Genomic DNA, 16,286 nt, shown 5'->3' on the forward strand with positions numbered 1-16,286 from the left:
CAAACAAGACTAAAGGAGTTTCAAGGTCTTCTGTGTTAGGTGCTTGCATTGCGAGTCCCAGTGTTATTCTCACTTACCTACAGTTTTGGACTTTATTTTACCTCCTGTATCAAAAACCTTAATGGGGTGATTCCAAAAGTGAAAACTGATAACTAAACCAAATCATTGGGAATAAGAAAACATTTGACAGAAAAATGCAAGCAATGGTAGGTATTTGTTTAACAATAGTTTAGCAGGTGTTTACAAAGCCACTATGTTATTTTGGGAGGAAATACTATTATCAGCTGTTTTTTGCTCTAAGTTGAAATGAACTTCTAAGCTGAAAGCGAAATGAAAGGTGGCTGTGAAGAGGCTGGTATCAGTGAATACTCTTTGGATGATAGCTGCAGGAAGCAAAAGGAGGCAAGGAGCAATATCTGGCCGAGTGCAACGAGTCAACTTTCTCTTCTTCCTGAGAGCACTGGGAACAAAATTAATTCTGACTGTACTTTAGTCTAATATTACAGTATTGCTGTCGAGTCATTGAACATCCTACTGATTGCTCTTACTTCTGAGCAGGAAAAACTGATGATGTGTTGATATATTGGGATGGTGGAGTACTTGCTCCTCGAACAAGAAATACCAGCAGTGCTAAAAAGACAGTATAGCAGCGTCTCTAGATGCTAGACGTCCAGGTGCTTCCAAAGAGTCAAGCAACAAACTCTGTGGGCTATTCCTACTGAGGAAAGTGATGTAGTATTCTGTTTCTTACCCCTTCCCCAGCTTTGGGACAACTGGGAAGTTCTGGAGTTGCACCAAGATTTTGTCATTCAGTTTGCATGTACTTAGTATAAAAGAAACCATAGACCTGCTAGATGGAGCACATCACATAAAGAAATATGTGATTTATGCATTTGAATAAATGAATGTTTGTGTCAGCCAACAAATGTGGCTTCAAGGAAAATAACACCTAGGTATAAGTTCTGTATGACATGACAAGCTTTGTTAATCAGGTATAGAGTAGGAAATACCTGTTCGTTGTGGGTAGGGTGTTCCATGATTATAAGGGAACTGGGAGGAATTTGTGCATTTGAGATGCATCTGCTTACATTTGACCTCTGCCTGTAAGCTAGGAAATAATCATTGAGAAGGGTGTTTCTAAGGAGACCTTACTAGGCTTGACCTATGCTACTTCACTTTTATCGTTACTTTAGAAAGAAAAGAAAGACTGAGAAACGTTTGATGCGGAGGACAGCCCATTGCTGAGAGCCAGCTGAACTGACTGGAGACAGTCTCTAACTGTGAAAGTAGCTTACAGTTTGTTGGCAGTTGCATTAAATTCCCCATAATAGAAAATTTTAAAGAAAATATGGCTATGGTGACATATTTTACTGTACATGAAGTTGAAATTTGTATGGGAAACTTACTGGCGAATAGAATAGCGAGAGCTCTGTCTGTTGTGGTTGCAGTTACGCAACTGATGTCTTCTATCTGGTGATAGCTGTGTGTACAAGTATTGTGTTTGGTTAGCCAGACAACAGCGATAGCGCAGACGTGTTGAAGACTGACAGTAACAGCACTTCAGCTGTGAAAGCTTTCTGAATGGCCACTGCAATCTGTAGCACATGTAGTATCTGGGGCTGCCTTCCCATGAGTCAAGAGGGTCACTGAACAGATAGGCAGGAGGTCTTGGTTAGTCACAGGAGAGGTGGTGTTTGCTTCTGTTTGAGAACAGGGCTGAGCTCACCAGCACGATGTGTTGGCTGCTCTCTGCAGTTGGTCTGAGTCCAGCTCTCAGGCGAGACAGACACAGCCAGAGTTTGCCATTTAAGGGTTGCCTAACCAGGCTCTTAGCTGAGGATGAAGAAGAAGAGCTGTCTTTGTTGGGCTGCAAAAGCCCAGGAATATCTTCGTAAAAAGGATATAACAGTCCTCTCGTTGTCTATTGCACTTCCCTGCGTGTACTTTTTTGTGGTCCAGAGTGACCGCTTACCTGAGTGATCTTTCCCTTTCTCTGTGATTACTTTTGTTTTTGGCATAGCCTGTTATTCTTAGGAGTGAAAATAAGTGTCCAAGAGGGCAGAAGCGGTCAGTCTGAACAGGAGGGATCTGGCTGCTGTATGGTGCAGGTGAGGTTGTATTGCACTGGACCAAGCCATAGGAGGTGGGAGGCAAAACCCACCTAGCTGGCTCTTCCTCACCTGCTGTCCTTTCTTCTTCCACTTCTCCCCCCACATTTGGTCCCAGAAGGTGTTATTCCAGGCATGGGACTCTCGCTTCTTATTTCTAAGATGCAAGTATGCCTTAGTATGAAGGGAGAAGGGACACTACCTAGCATTAACATCACAGGTGACTACATTTGCAAGGGATCAGATTAGCTGTTGGAACTCTCTCTCCCTAGGCCCATATTTCTGTGTCCTTTAGTCATTTTCCTTTCTTAGAAACTAGGAGCTCTATGGCCACTCAGGAAATTAACTTACTTATTGATCTTTCTGAGAGCTTAGGGATGTAATTCTGTCTTTATTACATCAGATTTTAGAAGATATTTTTGAACAGTGGCAAAAGCATAGAAGTTGCAGGAAAAAAAAAAAAGCTCTCTTTTGGGAAAAACAAACAAACAACAAAAAACAGCAGAAATTTCTCACATCTCTGACCCAGGTCTATGCAGATAATCAAATCAGTATACATGCATAAAAAGAGAGGAATAAATTTAGGAACTTGTAACAAAGCTGATAGTAGGATCAATTTACAAGTTTCAATTTTTCCATGTTTTACCTCACAAGAAGAAGTATAGGGTTTATTGTGCTGTTTTTATTTCTGCAGCATATTTTGAAATCTACTAACCTTTATCATTCACCTTTGTAGCCTAAAACTTGACTTGGCAGCTCATGAGGTTTTCCATGAAATTGCTTAAGGTGTTCCCTTAACAGCCTGCACTAGTTTTCATACAGCAACAGTCTTATTCTCTTTTCCCAAGAACAGCAATGGGATGTGTGACTTCCACAAACAGCAGCAGCAAAAATGGGCCCTGAACCTGTAATGATCAAATCTAAAACAATTAAGTTAGATCAGTTGGGTTACATCATGAGAAAAAATGAGTAGTGGTGATATGTTCTTTGCAATTTATGCTCTTAACTCTTTTTCCAAATTTCCAGTATCCTGTAGTGAGAATTTCTAATGCTTAAAGCAAACGTTCATATATACTGCAGATACTTGATTTTGCTGAGACAAATTTCCTCGGATGCTATTAAAAGTAGCTATTTCTAAATTAAGCTGGATTTGATGGGTTAATAAATGAAAGAAGCAGTGACTGAGTGCTTGACTTGGGTTTCCAACTGACTTCTAGGTAAACTTGGGTAATCAATTAATCAAATTAAAAGATCAAGACAATCAAAACTGAATTTTCTTGAGGATTTATTTTTTCAAAACTTACCCCAGGTTTCTTAAAATACCTTCTCAATACAGGAAGTGAAATTAGGCCTGGCTCAAGAAGAGGTAATACCACAAAAATTTTCGTCACACACAGTTAAAACTCACTTTGGCATAACAGAAAACATTGAGGCTTACAAGAAATGAAAGAACAAGATGCAGTGATGGTGATGAGTTTTTTTCCTTATTAAAGCATCAGCAGATATGTGTATTGCATTCCCAAAAGGCAAAGGATTCCAACCTTATTATAATGTAGCTTCAATGTGACGCTGTCAGATCTCAGAAGTGAGAAAAAGCAGAAGACAGTCTGTCACACTGACATTTCTGTTTCCACATTTTCCTTATCACTGAGTAAAGAATGTATTTTTTTCATTTACACCTACCTGTAACTTCATGTAGCACAACCAACCTTTCATGCATTAAAAAGGAGTAGAGGTGTCATGCTAATGATATGTTCCTTTTTCTGCCTTTTGAAGGGCAATTTAAATTGTCTTCCTGAAGCATGGCTTGCATTAGTGATGCTCAAATGTATGCATGTAAGTACTGTAAATGGACACAGTGTAGGAGTTAAGGTATTTCTTTCCTCAAGATTTAGCAGTGATTTTTTTTTGTCTTATTGAAATACAAATTGCCATGTCTGTTTAAATTTGAAGTGTGGGGTGTTCTTATTAGCACCTCTAGCCTGAAGTCTTTTCATATTCAAATGACTTAAGCGTTACAAGGATTACACATTAGTTGCATTTTAAAAGAATGGGCTGAAGGGCTTGTTTCAGCTGTTCATTGTTCATTTGAGAATATAGTAAGTGTGTTTATTTTTTAAACCATATTTCATCTTCTCATATTTTGGTAGAGAAACAGGAAAATGCAGGTAAAATTTAGGCCTAGTGTTAACTTAGATGGATTATCCTGTATTTTGATCTTTCTTTTACCCTCATATTGGCTAAATATTTAAAGAATAATTGAGCAGGAATGGCTGACTACTTCATTTAAGGATATTTTTTCCTTTTTTATTGATATATCTGCTTGGCTTTAGAAAAAGCCCACCTGTAAATAGATATTTGATGCCTGAGTGGCATCTTTATAGATTTTTGTAAGTGTATGTTCACATACTAAATAAGTTTTTGTCTTCTCAAAATACGCACAGTGCAGCTTTAGAGGAGTGTTAAGATCTGCACTCAGCATGTGATTCTGGAGTCCATCAGCAGTGCTTGGACTAACTGTATGATTAAATGCTTTCAAGAAAGCTTTCAAAAGTGCAATAGCTCCATGCATTACTTTGATATGTAGTCTACATACAGTTCAGAGAATGTTGTGGCTACAGAAGCCACTAAAAATGTCAAATTACTTAAAATTTTTGGATGAAGCAAATATCATGACCCCATGATTTAAGGATCTTTGAATACCAGAGCCTCTTCAGTGGTTTTAGGATTTAGAGCATACAGAGAGGAACAGTGCAACATGTTAGCTGCAGAAAACTTTTCATACTGACGTGAAGATCAGCGTGCCTGTAACATGGGACCAGCTTTCATACTCCCATATAATTACTGAGCTATTTTGTGAATCGGCAAAGTAACTAAACTTCTTGTGAAGACTTTAGATGGCCAAACAAAGTCCTGTCAACACCATGTTCCGCTCCCATTCCATTGCTTAATCTTTCTGACATCACTGAAAAGAAGGTTTCCCAGAGGCATGCTTTACAATGCAGAGAGCTTCCATTTGTATCCTTTTCCCACCTAAACTTATTTATCATTCACTCATCTTTAATCTTCATACTTTAAAATTAGTTAGAGATGTTTTTGAGGAATCACTCTTCTTGCATTAGTGCTGAACTAGTTGTCCTCCCAGAACATTTGAAAAAGCAGCTATCTTGCTAATAGCATTCATTATAAAAGAGCCAAAGAGAATTAGGTAGATTAGAAATTTCTTCAAATGCAGTTATTTCCTTTTTGCATGCAAGGTGCTGGGGTTTATTTCCCCCCACAAACAGAGCAATTTTAGGGTGGCTGGGGTGGGAGGTGGTGTTCTGTTGTTTTCCTGCAAATATTACTCAAAGTATTCTTGGGAATGAATTTGGCTTCGTGAATTGTTTCTTTGCCAATGCTTGAAGTAATTCACCAAATACCTTTCAAGAAACCATAAAACATAATTTTACCATAATGACTCTGAGCCAAGATGGAGAATAGAGATATAAACCTTTGAAAATAAGCACATGCTATTGCCATTTTCGCATTGAATAGGCTTTTATTCTTTCTTTTCCTTTGGAAGAATGTTCATCATTCATGGTGACATCCCCACCGATGACTCTTTGCTGCTCCTGCCAGCCTTATCGGCTCATGCAGGTAGCCTGAATAGCTGATGTATTTCTCAGCCCACAGCCCTGCATGGTAGTGCTGCTTGGGTCCGCTTGCACCAGGCCAGTGCTAGGATAAGTGCTCCTAGATAAGGAGCAGAGGGCTGGGGAGGAAGACCCTTTACTGAAAGAAACCCAGATAAAAGGCAATTCCTACTGTCAGCCTTATGCTGCAGTCTCACTCTTGTCCCAAGGCTGTATTTGTGTCCATCGTAAGATGTGATGTACCGTACCACATGGCAACAGGCACTGTCTGCGCTCTTCATCAGACCTAGCATCCCGCTTGTTGAACACGTGGGAGGGCTGCATCATTTGTCACCTGTGTAGTAAAACATAGTTTTGTACAGTGGAGTTGCTTGTAACACAGAAAATCTGAGATAATAAAGATATAATAGTATTTTTCTAACAGCCAGGTGCTGTCTTGGGAAGACTGGGAGAAGAGATTAAAGAGCTGGTAGATAAACTCATGGATGGTGGGTCTGCTTTGGGTGGTTTAAACAGGACAATGTAGATAAGACTTTTGACATGGGTCATCTCCAAAATGTGAGTTGCCGTAGATGAGGATCTACTAGATAATAATCCTAAGATAATTATTTTGTTCCCGGTACGTCCCCTCCCTGAATTACTTAACATTTGCTTCTGGCAACTTTTGTAGGTGGAATATTGTGCTAATGGACACGTCTCTGCTTTGACTACTGATGGCACTGAGTTAACTGAGAAAATAGATTTGTAGCAGAAATATGATGCTTTCCTAAGTCACTGGGGAAAAAAAAAATCCAACAAATGTTATTCTGAGAACATTTATGGGGTATAAGCACAAGAAAAAAACTCTCTTTATCACTTTGCCAAGTGCACATGCTTTAACATCACAAAATTTGTGGTAGTTGGAGTTTTCACATGTATAAACATCTTGTTTCTTAAAGATGGGTGTTTGCCAGCTTGTACAGAATACTGGAAGAAAGGGAGAAGAAACTCTAGCTGGCAATGGAAAGTGTGTGGCAACAGGAAAAACTCATCCCTTAGCTGGCTTGCTGTCACAGTGCGCTGCTTAGAGAGCAAGAGCGCTGGCTGCACTTGTCTGTGTCTTTGTACGAAGCAGCTGGTGTCAAAATGACTTCTTATGTGATATCACCTGGATCTCCTATTTAATGTGTTTTGAAAACCCTCCTTTTCTTCCTACCTTTTATGTTATGTGGTAGTCTTATCCAAAGATTCCCTGGTGATAAAGTTATTGTTAGCTGGTTACTGCAGAAGCAGAAAATGAGACAGAGGTGACATCGTGATTTGGGATCGGCAATTTCAAGTAACGTGGCTGGGCTCTGTTCTCAGTGAGATCTCTCAAAGAAGCTACAGGATTTACAGGACTGTCATGTCAAATCACAGAAAAGATTTTCTTGGGATGTGAGATCCTAGCCCATCTTCTGATTTTTGCCAGGAATGGAGAAGAGCAAGTTTTGGAGAGGGAAAGCAAGGGTAAATTAAAAGGAGAAAAAATTACCTCCCAATATTGGCTTAAAAAACAAGCCTTGGGTTCAAACTTTGGGCAGAGGTTCAAGACAGTTCTTTATCTAAACCAGCTCACCTAACCCTGGTTATCGGTGTTCTCCTTGTAGGCACGAGTTAGTATATAGCCAAAGGGAAGAATCTTCCCGGTTAAAACATACCAAGGAACTTGCCTCAGCTAGTTACAGTAGTTGAAAGAAATTATTTATTTATTTTTAGACTTCACTGACGCTTTTCACTGAAGTCTTTTTTTTTTTTTTTTCCCCCAAACATACATCTTACAGTTTTTATGGGACTTTTTTAGTCTGTTTTGGACTCCTGAGGCTTTCCATTTTCTTAGCTTGCAAGCAGGACTCCCACAGCTTTTGTCTATTGCAATACATATTCTGCAAAAAAGCATGTGCCTTGAGTGTTTCGGTGACCTTGCATTTTATTTGCAGACTGTGGTTAACTCTTATTTGTATAATTCATGGGAAGTACTAAAAGAAAAGGGTGCTGTAGATTTTTTTTTTCCTACTACAGCACCCTGCCCTGAAAAAACAATAGAAGTAAAATGAAGCATTTATAGAAAAAAAAAATAGCCATCTGTCCAAACACTGCTCAGTTTTTTGTCCAAAGGCTATTTTACTGAATTTGGTGTTGAGTATTTGTCTGTGCACCTGTGGTTGCACACAAGGACACTTTTTTTCTTCCTTAGATAAATATTTGTACAGGAGATACTTGCACTTAATACTGCTTATTTTCATTTTGTTTTAGTGAAAATATTAATATTAAAACAGAATAGGACAGAAATACGATGCAGCTCATCTACATGTAGCAGGTCCATCTGCTTCTGGAGATTAACATGTTTCACTGATTAGTCACTGCAGAGCTTCCCTAACCTAGAGGAGCCTGTAGCTGTAGGCTACTGGCAGCCTTACTGTGGAACAGGGCTGGCCTCAGGGGACCTAGGAAACAGCAAGTGTTTTACCTCCTCCCTTTCTGGGGCAGTCAGGCATGCAGCAGCCCTTCCTCTAAACCCTTGTTCAGTATGTTTGCTGCACATGAACCACTCGTTGGGTTTGAATGAGATGGAATTCTTAGAGGTCAAATATATTGCAGTGCCATACTTTGTGATGTCACAGAACTCTGCAAACATCACCTGCCAGGTCATCCAAAATGGGGGCTGAATTGGCAGGCTTGCCACTTTGGCTTGTTGTTTGGGCACCTCGTGCTGCTAGGACAACACCAGGGTTTGCACCTGGGCCTTGCTGTTTGCTCCAGCAGTATTGCAGTGGGAAGGTATTGTGATCGAACGCATGTAGCCTTACCCAACCCTGAATAGGGGGCTGGCCCTTGTTGGTCATTCCTTCAGTCCTGCAGTGCTCTAGAAAATAGGAAATAAGTCCTTTATCCCTTTCTGTTGTGACTACAGAAATCTTGCTGGATGTCTTCTAAGGATAAAGGACATCCTTAACAAATGAGTTGCAGATGGAGCTTGTTCCGCTTTGTCATGAAGGGTGATTTAACAAAGTGAAATCTCGATAAAATTCAGTTCAGTGGTTTGAAATTGAATTGCAGACCTAAAAGAAAAGCTGTACTGGAATAGACTTTAAATTCTGTTTTTTTTTTGTTTGTTTGTTTGTTTGTTTTTGTTGTTGTTGTTGTTTTGTTGCACAATGTTCTGCTTCATTTGTAATTTATGGCCTATCAGAAGAGAGGTGAATTTTCTTGCACTGCTTTGCTTTATGAATTTGGTGATTCTGCAGAATTATTATATGCATTGCAAATAATTTAAGTCCTTTTTTAGTAGTGCAGTGTTCATTCTTGGAAACGAACAACAAATAGCACATCTAACAATATAATACTTATACTGGGAATAAAGCAACCTCTGTAACACCATAAAGTATCAATGCTTAGTGATTATTTCCTTTATGTTCCATGAATTTCTATTTTTTGTTGCTGCCCAAGACTATATCCAGTTTATTCCAAATTACCTAACCTGCTGTTCCTGTATAGTAGTCTGCTTTTAAGCAATTCTTAATCTTTCCTTTTCTTGTGCTGTCATCTCTGAGTGCTCTTCCTACAATGATTAGAAACCTTCTTCACCCTTTAGGAATGGTATACGGTCACAAACAATATATTCAGATGAAAGGGAAATACTTGACCAGCATGTCTTAGCGGCTCTTTGATCTCCTTGCGGAAGGCTGGTGCATCTTCCAGCCATCCCTTTCAGACGGTGAACAAGTGAAACATTGTTTTGTTGGGGCAGAGAGGTCTGCATACTTCACATAGAACGGAAAACACTGACCACCTTCTATAGGCTGCACTGGAAGGAAAATTTAGAAATTAAGATGGGGTGGGGTGGGGCGGGCAAGATAGTCACACTGCTGTTAATTAATTGCCCAGCCAGTCCTGGGGGCTGGTTCTGGGGGTGTAAGAGAGGTATTTGTGTGTGTGCAATATATTTATTTATTAGTTTCACAAAGGAAAACATTGTTTTTCTTGAACTAAACTGCCAGAGAACAGGACACTCAGTGCAGTTTGAGACAACTACCAACGGCAAAATGATGGAAGGGCTTCAGTTTGAGGTGGTAATTTTCTTCATTTTAAAAATGTGCTGTCTCTGTGAGTTTGTTTTTTAGGAAATTAACTGAAAAAAATTGTTTGCATTTACAGCAGAAGCTCCTCATGGCCTGCCTGTCCAGAAGACAAATACCTATTAGTTCAGATTATGCTGAATTTGTGCTGTGATAGCTTGTGTATTAAGCGATTCCAAAGTATTTTATGAACACTTGGTTTTTTTGTTTGTTTAAGATGCTTGACAGGACAAGAAGGACATAGTCATTGTTCCACTTGACAGTTGAGTCAGCACTAGGATATAGGGTCTTGTCAAAGCCTCCCAAAATTGAAAACCTTCAAATTATTGGACTTAGAATTTAAGCCTGAGTAGTGTGGTCAAGGTCATAGAGAAAGCTCACGATAAGTTGACAGTAGCCCATGAATCCTGATTCCAGGATTCGCATCTAAAATGCCAGTTTATGCTGCTTTGAGAAAGCCATGTAATTATCATACTTAAAATTGCAGCTGGTCAAATGCATGAACCAAGCAGACCTGTCAAAGGCGTTTGGCAGGCAATTTGCCAACACCCATTTCCATAGTCTCCTATAACATGGGAAAAAAATGTGTTTCCATTCCCTGTATAAACCCTAAGCTGCAAGCTTCTCAGTCTTGACTTTTGTTCGTTCTTGCCAAAGGATGGAGGCAAACAGAGTTCTCAGTTGTGTTTTGTTTTTCCCTAAACCTGCCATGCCTATATGATAGAGGCTGTCTAACTTCCATACGTTTTGAGGTGCTGGTTATGCTGATAGTGAGCAAATAATAATTTTAGCATAATGAATACATGCTGATAGACAGATAAATCTTTTTCTTGGATTTTTGCATACTTAAGAATCTGGCCCCACTCCCATTCCATTGAGAGCAGATGAGATGCCTGTAAGATTAGTCCCATATTAATGACTACAGAACATTATGTCATATAGATGTATAACAAAAGATTGTGTCATATAGGTTCTTAAAAAAAAAAAAAAAAAACATGGTTAACTTCCTAAGGCAGTGTTTAAAAACCTGTTGGTTCAGCAGATCTTGCACTAGCATAAACACTTTTTTCTGCTCTTTAAAACGTTTGCATTACTGAAATGCTGATTGATTTCTGCTATGCTATTGTCCAACATAAGACCTTCTGAAAATAGTGTGATATTGTTTTCCCTCTACTTCTTTTGAAGTAGTTACAAAATGTAGAGATGAAACAAGATATTGTAAAATGCAATTTAGATAGATTCTCCCTGATCCGGAGGTAATGAAAGGGATGCTGTTTATGGTCTCAAGAGAAATAGAAAAGTTTGGGCAGTATGCATGACACAGTTTGTAAGCTATATCCAGAGCATCAAATACCCAAAAGCTAGTCAAGAATGACTCAGCCTACTGACGGTTATTCCAGGTCAAAACACAACAGATATCCTAAAGCAAAGTGATTTTGTATTAATGTGTATGCTAACACTGTATGTGCACGTAGGCACACGAAGGAAAAGATTGTTTTCTAGAAAGGTTCAATGTATAGTTATATCTAAGATTAGAGCTCACGATGGATGTCTTCAGAATATTGCTATCATGTTACTCTCTCCATCAATCATATTGTTTTTGCAACTACTTTGAAAATGAAGATCTACCAATTAAAATGACAAACAGGGCGGTAAACAGATCTTAAGGGAAGTTGCTATATTGCTGATCAGTGAGAGCAACCACCATTAAGTCTGAGATCCACTGTGCTGCTCTAGAACCAGAGTTTCTGCTGCATTGGTTCTGACTGCAAACTCATCCAGCGTGAAACCGCAGCCAACACGAGACCTGGAAGTATACGGACCCTTCTCTTTTATTTAAAATATTGCACCCATGAACTAAGCATCAAGCAGTAAACATGAGAGACTTCTACTGCTTGTAAAACCTTTAGGCAACTATTGTAAGCACTCCAGAAGGTGTCTTGAAATATTAAGCCATTTAATTTTTGTAATTTACTCTCTCAAATCAAATTCTGTTTTACCTCATTTATTGTGGAAATAATCAGGGACTTCTTCCTTAGAATCATCCAAAAAGCTGCTAGCAGCTGCTAGCAACTGCCAGTCATCTCTCGCAGAGTTCATATTAGCAACAAATAATTGAATTTCGTATCTTTTGCCACATAATTGCAACAACAAAAAAGCCCCCCCAAAAAAAAAACCTACAACCTACCTTAAAAGGTGGGGGAGGGCAAAAATGGATGCATAATTGAAGAGACAATCCCTGTCTCGCACATGTAGTGACAAGCTTTACGTGACTTTTATTGCAATAATTACTGTATCCTGCTGATCAGGAATAATTATCATTACCATGGCAACTTCATACAGAAAGAGTGATTGGGGGTGGGACAGGGTAGAACAGTTCCTTGAGAGCAGCGTTCAACATACTCATCTGGTGCGGTTTTGTGTGTGTTTGAAATATTAACATTCATGCTCTGTTTTTTTTATGGGGGATGCTGCAGCAGCATACAAGCCCAACTGTTGTGTACGTACTTGCACTTTAAAGCTGCTCATTTTTCCATTTCGAGTTCAGACGCACAGAGTCCAAAGAGTCTAGATTGAAAGAATTGCATCTTCTCTGTGCGCGTGCTGCCCTTCATCTCATTGAGGCAGACAAAATGAAATTCTCTGTGTGTTGCTAATTAAAGTGAGGAGACTTAGCTGAATTTTTGCTTGCTGTACATCCATACTAGATCCCTTTTTAGTGACATACATGTACATTTATTTCTGTGTTTGGCCAGTGTTTGTTCTCTTGAAACCTTCTCTCCTCATGATTTCTTGCAGCATACAGTGCATGTTGATTTTTCATTTTTTATAGTAGCATTTCACCTGTGCAGAGATAATACTGTTCCAAAAGCACTTTTCAGGCTATTTTCAAGTTAAAAATAATAATTTGAAGAATATCAGGCAACCTGGACACTTGTGATCCATTTTTCAAAAATCAGTCTTTAATTTTATTCTTTAGTATATAAAACATACAACAACCATCTTAATTGTTTAAATGGACAATGAAAACAATTCATAAAGTGAAGATTATGCAGTATGAGTTCATAATGAGAACTTATGGCATTCCAGGACAACGATATATCTTCACTGAAGATTCCAAACTCCTGATTTCAAGAGTTAAGAAAACACAGACCCAATGTTTTGGAAAAACTAGAAAAAGATTTAAGATACATGGCCAGTTTGCAACATGAGTCTTTCCAGTCCTGAGGGCATAGTCAGTTGGACTAGTTCACTGTGGGTACTGTCAAAATAACTACTTGTGGGGAAGGACTGAGATGAAGACATTGTTTGGCATTCTGAAATCTTGAATTTCAGTACCTTGTCTGCATGTGTACCTGCTGTCTGAGGTTTTCTTAGTGACACCAGATTGCGTCATGGAGTGATTTGTTGGTGGGAGCGAAGGAGCTTTTTCTCTCCCACTCTGAGAGGGGCTTTTCCCTTTTTGTTCTGAGATATACCTTTTCTCAGTACCAAATTAAATTGGGTCAGTTATGATGCCGTGGATGTTAAGTGAAGGCTATGTCTCAGCCTTGTAGGTGGGTAATGGACCAATCTGCAGAAGTGGACAGTGTGTAGATAGCTCTTGTTAAGTTGGCTTGTCATTGATGCTATAGCTAGAGGAGTGACAGCCCTGTCCTTCAGAGCTTCTGAGTCCTGTCCCAAAGCATCTAGGTGTGTGGGTAGAGTGAACTTCTGGCACCACAGGAGTTGCTTTATTTTGTTTGCTTGTCTTTCTTTTTCTTTTGTGCCTTGTTTCTTCACTCTCTCAATCCTTTAAAGAAAGATGTGGTGTGAGGTGCGTGTCTACCCTGAAAGATCAAGTGTATCCTGTTTCAGGACAGAATTTCATAGCCTGTCTCAGGAAAAAAACAAAATAGAGTAATGTAACTCACGGCTTCACCAGCTGATAAGTGAAGGGAATGTTTTAGGATTCCTCTGAAGCAGTAAAGTAAGTCTACAGTGACTTAGGTCTGGCTGGGTGTCAGCGGTCCTTATTATTACGCTGTCATGGATGTGACTCGAAGCTCCCACAGCTCAAGTGCTCAGAAGACAGTATTTTTAGTCAGCCCACTGGAACATTCTGTTGGGTATTGACTTTTGGCTTTGTATCAAATTAAAGCATCAGTGTACACATGGCCCAGTACTCTCCTTCTGCTTCCTCTTGTTCCTTGGCAGTGCGTATAACTACTGAAGAAGAGGCTCCAAATACAGCATTCTCATGCTGCTTGCATCCTTTTGATATCCATCTCTCTCTGCTTGTTTAAGAATAAGTTCTCTTTTCCCACAAACAAAAGGGCCTGAATTAGCGAGCAAGCTGAGTGTTGGGCAGAGGATGCAAGGACTGCAAGGGATGTCCCCATGAGCAGGAATGCAGTAAATCTCAGATAAAAGTGAAGGCACAGAGCTTCTGTATCCACCTTTTCTCAGCTTTTTTTTTTTTTCCTTCTTCCCCATATGCTCTTTTCCTTCCCTCAGTCCTGTAGAAGCAACATTAGAATTATGGCAGTGCACAGCCCCAGGGAGTGAAGTTCACTGAACAGACAGCAGCAGCCCTTTGGCACCTCGCACCCATGCTCTTTTACTACTGCTCTTACCAGCCCATCTCCCCTTGCTCTGCTTCCTAAGATTTGTTTGCAAATGTTGGGGTCTGACAGACACTCAGGATTCAAGCTCCTGTTTCTTTTTTTCTGGCACTCAGTTCCATGGCCAAGAAATGACTGGTGTGACTGATTCAAAATTACACTGCTCTCAATGCTTATTGAAATCTTTCATCTCCCTGTCACTTACTTCTCGTTGTACTGCCTCTAGGTTTGTGTGTGGCCTCTAAAGCACTTTTAAAGTAGTAGTCCTAATCTGTAAATCGGATTTTTATTTATTTATTTATTTACTTTTTGTGGAGTGGAACTGCCAAATGAGGCCCATGGAGTGCTATAGCAGACAGCAAGATGCAGGGTGCAGCTTGGTGTCCTCTGCAAGCCATCAGTGGCAAGGCTGGGGTTGTAGCACCCTCCTGCTGCTCAGAAATGCTGCTCTCAGCCTGGAGATGCCCACGTAGGACCCCAGGTGCCCTGACTGGGCAACAGCGCTTGAGCATCCTGGTGGCAGCATGCTGCTCTTTTTGGTTAGTTGTTTGTGCCAAATCTAAAACTCAAGTGCTCCTTTTGTCGTCAGTTTAAACAGTAAAACAGTTATCAGACTGGGTTGTGGTAGAGGCCCTTTAAATGAAAAGCGAGTTTGTCTCAGGCTTTGAAATCTGACAAAATGCAGTTTTCATCACATAAATCAAAAGCAGTTGTTTCTTCTAGAAGCTGTTTTCCTGTCAAAAGGTAAACATGGAACTACTAGGGAAGGCAAGATGAGCGGGGGGGGGGGGGGGGGGGTTTCTTCATGTTAAGGGTCTTAACAGTGTATGAAACACTGTCCTGTAGAACTTGATATGCTCTGAACATAAAGTTCCATAGAGCAAAAGTGTTTTTTCAGCTTTAATAATACCAGGGTTCTTATGTATAAGGCTGTCTCTCTCCGTCCAGAAAATTACCGATGAGGACAAATATAGGATCATTTATGTTCTCTACTAGATACAGGAACATCTACTTTTTAACACATCAAGTTTGATGTGAAAGTTTATGCTCACCACACAGCTGATAGTACATCACTGGAGAAGTCACATCACACTGGGCTGTAGCAGCTTCTGTGGCAAGTGAAGTTACTCAGTTACATTTGGATGGCTTTGACCTGAGTTTTATAACACAACCAGAAGTCGTGGGCCACAGGCAGAAGGCACAGACGAGCGGGTGGAGTTCAGGGCCCGGGGGGTGTAAGAGGACAGGATACATGATCAGAATGGGCCCTTTTGTTTCTAGCAGCTTCTAGTTTTAGCTACTGTGTCCTGACAAATCAGTAATAATTTTGCTTATAGCTTTTCTAAGTAATACGCTTACGGGCTGATAAGTTTTGAATTGAAATAATTTTGGTTTCTGCACTTTGTCTTGGTTTTCCACTTGTTATTCTAACTACTGGACACTACAATGACAGCAAGAAATGTTTGGAGAGTGTGACCAAATATCACATAATTAAGCAATTTGACATTGGAATGCAGAAAACAAAATGTAACAGTAAAAGACTGGTCTAGATTTCATCTGCTCAAAGTAATAATAAAGACATCAGCAGGGAAATCAGTCATGCACATATATTATTTGTGTGCACTTAAGTTGGACAGATAGGATAATGGATGTGGTATACACCAGATGTTACATTTCCTGAAAATAGATATGTTAAAGGAGCTCACAAGTGGTTGTCAATGCCCCTTTCATTACCCCATCAGTCTAAATTTATCCAGTTGAAATAAACATCTTAGTTAGTCTGAACTTGGGCTTCACCTTTAAATTTTCTGTGCTACTTTTGCATACACAAGATAATAGTTG

This window comes from Anser brachyrhynchus (assembly GCF_964034855.1).
Source record: "Anser brachyrhynchus genome assembly, chromosome: 10".
NCBI lineage: Eukaryota > Metazoa > Chordata > Aves > Anseriformes > Anatidae > Anser > Anser brachyrhynchus.